This window comes from Pan troglodytes, chromosome 13 (assembly GCF_028858775.2).
Source record: "Pan troglodytes isolate AG18354 chromosome 13, NHGRI_mPanTro3-v2.0_pri, whole genome shotgun sequence".
In the NCBI taxonomy this organism is placed as follows: Eukaryota; Metazoa; Chordata; class Mammalia; order Primates; family Hominidae; genus Pan; species Pan troglodytes.
In genome coordinates this window covers 125,191,659-125,200,283 of record NC_072411.2, presented here as the reverse complement: position 1 = coordinate 125,200,283, position 8,625 = coordinate 125,191,659, and positions in this window count along the sequence as shown.

The following is an 8,625-nucleotide window of genomic DNA, read 5'->3' as shown; positions in this document are numbered from 1 at the left end:
TTCCAGGAGCCCAGTTCCTGGAGTAAGGATCTCAGTTCACACTAGAATCCGTAAGAGGCAGATCTGCTTTGACATCTTTTGCAAATTAAAAAAAAAAAAAAGTGGGCAGGGCGCGGTGGCTCACGCCTGTAATCCCAGCACTTTGGGAGGCCGAGGCGGGCGGATCACGAGGTCAGGAGATCGAGACCATCCTGGCTAACACGGTGAAACCCCGTCTCTACTAAAAATACAAAAAAATTAGCCGGGCGTGGTAGCGGGCGCCTGTAGTCGCAGCTACTCGGGAGGCTGAGGCAGGAGAATGGCGTGAACCCGGGAGGCGGAGCTTGCAGTGAGCCGAGATCGCGCCACTGCACTCCAGCCTGGGCGACAGAGCGAGACTCCGTCTCAAAAAAAAAAAAAAAAAAAAAAGTGGGCAGAAAGGAGGGATCTAGGGAGCTTAACATGTTGACCCCGGACTCATCTCTTGGGGTAAGGTGGGAGGGTGCACTTACACCTCACTAGCAATTTGATAACAGCTGGACCAACCAGCAAGCCACTCCAGAGACACTGGAAAGATGACAGTGCAGCCTCTTGACCCAGGAGAATCCCTGGAAGCAGCACCACTGCGACCACCATTTCCCCAGTGCAGAGGTAGGCATGGGCATGGGCATGGAGGTGGGGAGGTGTCTGGGCAAACATGGGCCCAGAGAAGGCTGCCAGAGATAGCTAAGGACATGCCAGAGGTAGCTAAGGGCATGGCAGTATGCTTTTGCTCCCCTAGAACCTCCCCATCAAAGTGAAGGGGACCCAAAGAAAGGCTGGGTAGAAATCCTGTTGGGACTGAGGTGGGTGTCATGCTCCCATAGATGCCCCACAGCAGGAGGCTCTGGGGGAAGTCACCAGGAGACAGGCTGCATTTGTCTGAGTTCACCTGAAGGAGCCAGCATCGAACATCGTGAGAGGTTGAGAGAACCAACATGCATTAAAGAAAATGTGGTACAAATACACCAGGGAATACTATGCAGCCATAAAAAGGAATGAGATCACGTCCTTTGCAAGGTCATGTGTGAAGCTGAAAGCCATCATCCTTAGCTAACTAACACAGGAACAGAAAACCAAACACTACATATTATCATTCATAAGTGGAAGGTGAACAATGAGAACACAGGGACACAGGGAGGGGAACAACACACACCAGAGCCTGTCAGTGTGGCGAGGAGAGGGAGAGCATCAGAAAAAACAGCTAATGCATTGGGAGCTTCATACCTAGGTGACGGATAGGTGCAGCAAACCACCATAGCACACGTTTACCTATGTAACAAAGCTGCACGTCCTGCACATGTATCCCAGAACTTAAAGTAAATTTTTTTTTAAAGAACCAACATCCAGGCTATTAGCAATGATGTCCCACACCAGCTGGAAATGATACCACAGGGAGAGGGAACAAGGAAAAGCCAGAGGGTCTACAGTGCGAATCCTGCCCCTTCCCTGTGAAGTTATTTAAAAGTCCAGGGCCAGGGGCCAGGAGGGAGCAAATAAAGCCCCCAGAATAACCATAAATGGGCATGAGGCATTGCTGTTAGGTAAGGAACTTGTTCTAAAACTGGGCTGTAGTGATGATTGTCCAACTCTATAATTTACTAAAAATCATTGAATTATACACTTTTAAAATGATTGAATTTTATGGTATGTAAATTATACCTCAATAAAACTATTTTTTTTTTTTGAGACGGAGTCTCGCTCTGTCGCCCAAGCTGGAGTGCAGTGGCGTGATCTCGGCTCACTGCAAGCTCTGCCTCCCAGGTTCACGCCATTCTCCTGCCTCAGCCTCCCGAGTAGCTGGGACTACAGGCGCCCACCACCACGCCCGGCTAATTTTTTGTATTTTTAGTAGAGACGGGATTTCACCATGTTGCCAGGATGGTCTCGATCTCCTGACCTCGTGATCCACTCGCCTCGGCCTCCCAAAGCGCTGGGATTACAGACGTGAGCCACCGCGCCTGGTCAAAGCTATTTTAAAAAAGAAAAAATCCTTAGATGGAAAATTTAATCATAAAATATGGCCTCAATTTTAATATGCAACCCAAGCTAGAAATAGCCAGAATGACTGAAGTCTCAAGAACAGAATAATTATGTTGCCTACTCTAAGCCAAAGTTAACAGAACTCCATTCTAAGGATACAGCAGTCTTTAGGTTTGCACATATCTAGTGTGTCCATTTATACTTGGTGCTACACAAGGCACCTGGCACAGTGCCAGGCAGGTGGCAAGCCAGCAGCCAAATGTTGTTTTATTAACTGCTCAGGGCGGATGGTCAGTGCCATGCTTGGAACTGAAGACCAGGTGGGCAGAATACAGTAAAGCATCATGGGTCAGCAAGGTGCTGGGGTGGGGTTGAGGGGTTTGGAGTCAACAAGCCAAGACCACAGGATGGCTCAAGAAGGTCTGGCAGCATTAGTCAAAAGGCTGGAGTCGGGGGACCAGACCACATCAAACTAGTGTGCAGTGAGCTTCAGACAGACAAGGTTCCAACCTAGCTGTCACTTACTCTTTTAACTGCTGTAAGCCCCAGCTTCCTAATCTGTAAAACAGCATGAATAAGGACACCCATTTTTGTGTCACTGTCATGCGGATTTATGGAGGTAACATGTATCAAATATTTGGCAAATTCTGAGTTAACTGTTGTGTCCTGTTGTTCTGGTTTTTTTGTTTGTTTGTTTGTTTGGAAACAGGGGTCTCTCTCTGTTGCCTAGGCTGGAGTGCAGTGGCACGATCACAACTCACTGCAGCCTCAACCTCCTGGGCTCAAGCAATCCTCCCACCTCCCTAGTGGACCACAGGTGTGCACCATCACATCTGGTTTTTTTTTTTTTTTTTTTTTTTTTGTAGAGCTGAGGTCTCCCTATGTTGCCCAGGCTGGTCTTGAACTCCTAGGCTGAAGAGATCCTCCTGCCATAGCATCCCGAAGTACTGGGATGACAAGGATGAGCCACCATGCCCAGCCTGTATAATGTTCCGGAACTCACAAGCATGAGGATTGCTAATGTCTCGCAAGCATAGCTTCTCAACAGGTTTTTCCAATAAAAGTGATCATCTTTCTGTATCCTTAAAAGCAAAGAAAAAGCAGGAAGGACTTGGAGGGGGGAAAAACAGGAGATCCCAATTAAAAAATTCAAAAAGCAATTCTTGTTACCAGTACTACAATAAAAAAACTGTCCTTTTTTCACATATCTGTAATCATATCTAATTGTCAGCCTCGACATCACAGACACACGGGTGACTGGTGATCATGGGTGTCTTGCTATGAGTCTGCGTTCTTCACCATCTCTACCTGTGAAAACAGTATTGCCAGGGTTTGGGGTGGGAGAAAAATAAGAAAATTTTGTTTTCTACTGCACCAGATTCCCATCACTGTGTATGAGCAAGGCTCTGTGTCCGTGCCACTTTGGGGAGATGGAAGCTACAGAGCTGGTGAACATCAGCTGCATGGTGAACAGCCCATAGGCTGGTGATTCAAAGAAGAGGAATGGGCGGCAGACGGTCACAGACAGCAACATCCATCACCCACGCAGCCCTGCTGCTTCCTGTAAATGCCGCAGAGGAGAGAAGATGAGATATACAAACACAAATCTGCCTTCGGATTTTACATCAAATTCCTGCCCATTTTTATTTTACTCATTATTAACATATTCCCGGAAGGTAGAACAAAACAATTTCTCAAATGACTCAAAAGGCATATGAAATTATTGTTTATTAGCAGGGAGGGAAAGGAGGAAGGAAGGAGGTGGAAAAAAGAGACACATGACAAAAAAAAAACCTAACACAGGGCCGGGTGCGGTGGCTCACGCCTGTAATCCAAGCACTTTAGGAGGTGGAGGCGGGAAGATCACTTGAGGCCAGGAGTTTGAAACCAGCCTGGGCAGCATAGTGAGTCCCTTTCTCTACAAATAATTAAATTAATTAATTAGTTAATTAATAAATAAGCCAGATGTGGCAGTTCGCTCCTGTAGTCGCAGCTACTTGGGACACTGAGGCAGGATTGCTTGAGCCATGATCACACACTGGGTGACAAAGCAAGACCCTATTTCAAAAAGAAAAAAAAGGGAGAAAAGAAAACTAACACAGTGTCTACAAAGGCTCAGAGGGATGGGACCTGCCTGGGTCACACTACACACCATGTTTCCCCTTCTTTCTCGCATTTTAGCTAATTGATGATAAAAGGCTAATTAATGAAAACGATAGTATACCCAACATTCACTCAGAATCTCTTAGAAGAAAGTCATATGACACTAGACTTGGAGGATACAAAGAATCACTAAAACACCCATTCCTCAGGAATTTAAATTTATCTGAGAAGTCAGGAGATATATATGTACATACACACACACACACACACACACACACACACACACTCAAAACCAAATAACAATTGGATAGTTTACAAAACTGCTAAGGTTTGATCTACCTAGCCATTCCTCTGTTAGAAAGCTGTCCTGTAGATGAGCTTCCTCTTAAGCACAAAAATGTGAGTAAAAGCTTTGTGTTGTCACACTGATTCTAATGGTAAAAACTGAAATAACCTAAGTGCCTAACAATGAGAGAATGGTTTACATTGTGATACACCCATTCTGTGGAATATTGCCTCGCCGTTAACAAGGTTATTTATGAATCAGGTCCATTATATACGTACTGACATAGGAAGATGTCCAATGTATGCTCACAATAAAAAAGGCAAGTTATAGAATCTAGACCAGGATCTAACTGCGGTCTGTATTAGTGTGCTAGGGCTGCCATAACAAAATCACAGACTGGGTGGTTTAAGCAACAGAAATTTACTTTCTCACAATTCTGTTGGCTAGAAGGACAAGATAAAGGTGTCAGCAGGGCTGGTATCTTTTGAGACCTCTCTTTTTGGGTTGGCATCCCACACTCTTCACTCTGTGGATATCTGTGTCCTAATCTCCTTGTGCAAGGACTCTAGTCATATTGGATTAGGGGCCACACTAATGACCTCATATTAACTTAATCACCTTATTCAAGGCCCTATCTCCAAATTTACTGACATTCTGAGGTACTAGAGATCAGGAGTTCAACATATACATTTGGGAGGAGAGACAAAATTTAACTCATTATGTGTTTTCTAAAAACCCTGTGTATATAGGGAGGATTTCCATTTTTAGTCTATATCTCCAAATTACTAGAAATTTTATAATGAGCATAAATTCATGTTATGCTAAATAAGAAAATCTTTCAAAAACTAATATGGTATTTTTACACCTGTTTGTCTAACATTCCAAATAAGCTTTAAAAAAATCACAATAGCAGGGAGCCTCAAGCCTGGTCTGTAAAGGACGTCTGGTGCAATCATCCACAGGTCTCAGCACCAGCCCTGATGAGGGATCACAGGTCAACACTGACACCAGACCCAGAGCTAGAATCAGCCAATAAAACAACCAAAAGGCAAAGAAGAACTGGGCAACTTTCAGGGAAAAGATAGAAGAAAAGCATCTTTCTGAATTTCCCTTTTCTTATAGGAGCTGTTTTTAAAAATTAGCAAATCATCTCTTTTTAAAATGGATGATCTACAGAAAAATATACAATATGATATTGTATTAGTCCATTTTCACTCTGCTGATAAAGACATACTGGAGACTGGGTAATTTACAAAGAAAAATAATTTTCATGGACTCTCAGTTCCACACAGCTAGGGAGGCCTCACAATCATGGTGGAAGGCAAAAGGCACGTCTTATATGGTGGCAGGCAAGAGAGAATGAGAGCCAAGGGAAAGGGGAAACCCCTTATAAATCATCAGATCTCGTGAGACTTATTCACTATCACGGTAACAGTATGGGGGAACTGCCCCCATGATTCAATGATCTCCCACCAGGTCCCTCCCGCAACATGTGGGAATTGTAGGAGATACAATTCAAGATGAGATTTGGGTGGGGACACAACCAAACTATATCAGATATTGATACTAATAAAGTTTTACATTTAACAGGAGGAGGAGAAAGGGCATAGCAAATCTATTGGACACACAAGAAGAAAATCTTCTTGAAAAGAGCTATTTAGGGGCCAAGGTCCTACATAATTCAGTTACAGAAAAATTAAAATTGAGTCATGAAGCAGTAAATAAAAGGATTAAGAACATGAAAATAAAGATATGCAGAACATGGGCAGAATTACCAGAAAAAAAAAATGCACATACAGAAGACAGGCACAGATACCCATATATCATGTTATAAAGCTGGAACAAACAGAACAAGATTGATAAACAAGGGTATAGTTGAAGGGAGCTTTCAAAAACTATATAAATATGAATGGGATTAGAAAATAAAAGGGTTTCTAGTTTCTTCTTTACTAGAACACTTAAGATAGCTTCAAATATTTTTTCTTAACAATTGATAATTTTGCTAAGATAAAAAATTTTAAAGCTCATGGTCCATACTTTAAGCTAGGCTTCTTTACACAAGCTTGACTTTTTATTGTAGGAGTAAGTAAAGCCAACGTAAAGAATTTTGAAAGTATGAAGAGAAAAATGTCAATTATAATTTTTGGCCAATGATGGCACATTTCTTTCTAGACTTTTCTCTATGAAATATACACACAACACACACACACACACACATTATGACATAAAGCGCCTACTAAATTTTGATTCCTTTCTTCCCCCATAAAATTCATAGTATGAAGTCCTCCTCACAATATAAAAAGCTGTATAAACATTTTTTGCGCCTCTATGATCAAGTGGATAGTGTCTAATATTTACCTGATATCTTACTTTAGTGCACTTGTTTCCAATTGATGGATTGCTATAAACAACTTCACAATGAAGGTCTTCCTGAAGAAATCTCAACCCGCGTCTCTTGAGTATTTTCTAAGGACAGATTCCTAGATGTGGAATTAGTGGGCAAACCATAGGAACTTTTTTAAGCCTCTGGTGCATCTCAATTTCCTAGATGTGGAATTAGTGGGCAAACCATAGGAACTTTTTTAAGCCTCTGGTGCATCTCACTTTCCTACATGAGGTGAGCTGCTGATGTGCTGAACAGGGTAAAAACAGATTTGGGTGGCTATTTTTGACCATGGCTACCAAATAGCCATCTTTTCTTACATTTGTGGAAACGTTTAAAAGAATTCTAAAGCCAGGAGCGGTGGCTCACGCCTGTAATCCCAGCACTTTGGGAGGCCAAGGCGGGTGGATCACCTGAGGTCCGGAGTTCGAGACCAGCCTAGCTAACATGGTGAAATCCCGTCTCTACTAAAAATATAACATTAGCTGGGTGTGGTGGCAGGTGCCTGTAATCCCAGCTACTCAGGAGGCTGAGGCAGGAGAATCACTTGAACCGGGAGATGGAGGTTGTAGTGAGCTGAGATCGTACCACTGTACTCCAGCCTCGGCCACAGAGTGAGACACTGTCTCAAAAAAAAAAAAAAAGAAAAAAGAAAAGAAAACAGAAAAAAAATTCTCGGAGTTCTTGCCCCAATGCTCTCAAGACATCCAAAACATTCAAACCAAGAGAGGACTGGAGTGAGGATGGCGTTAGTGCTAAGGCTGAGCAGAGAGGGATTATACAGGGCAGGCAGAGCATCTAGCAGAATAAGGGACTGTGCCCTGGCCACTCATGGAGGTCCTCAAACGGGGTGAGTGACTCACAGCGGGGTTGGGAGCTTTGAGGACAGCACATTGCTGGATTGTTAGAGCCATTCCTTTCCCGCCAGGCCTGAAGTCCCATCCTTCCAGGCCCCCATTAAAGGCATTAGGACTTTTTAAGTCTTCAACATCCTCCTCTTCCCAGATTCCAGACAAGGGCCTTCTGAGCGATAACAGGGCCCAGAATATGGCCAAGGGGTTGACAAAGTGGCAGGGCTAGGCAGCGCGTTGGAGCTATAGGCTTCTATACATAAACATTTTGAAAGTTGGGGCATCAAATTATTTGGACAACATAGTTATGTTTTCCATTTCTATTTTGAGGAAAAATGTGGAATTTTGCCTTTATCACAGAACAAATCTTGCAAAGCTATGTTCTTCTGATAGCTATAATCTTTTTTCTTGGGAGTCAGGGGTGGGGAAGGCATACATACAGCCCTCCTAATGAACCCTTATCCTGTGCCACTCTCTTATACCTTTTGTATTCTTAATATGATTATGGTCATGAAGAAAAATCAAAGTGAATGATTTACTTCTACATGTTTCATGATAAAATACAAACCCTTTACAAAGAAATACTGATAGATATAAGCCACATAAACAAACATTCTGGAGTTCTCAATAATTTATTTCAGAACATAAAGAGGTCCTGAAACCAGAAAGTTTGAGAACTACTGCCTTAATCAACATGAGAAAAATCATACAGGCGAGAAATCCTGTGAACATAAAGTATCTAAAATCTCTAAAGACTGCTCCTCCCTTATTCAACATGTGAGAGTTCATATAAGTTAAAAAACCAAAAACCTACGAATATAAAGAAGGAGGGGAAATCTTAAGCAAAAAGCGTCGTTTAGTAACCAGTAAAGAATACTGGAAAAACTCCACAAATGTGGTCAATGTGGAGAATTTTTCCCTTGTAGCTCGCCTTGATTAAACACGAAAGAACTCACACTGGGAAGAAACCTACAAAGGCAGACGGTGTGGGAAAACCTGTA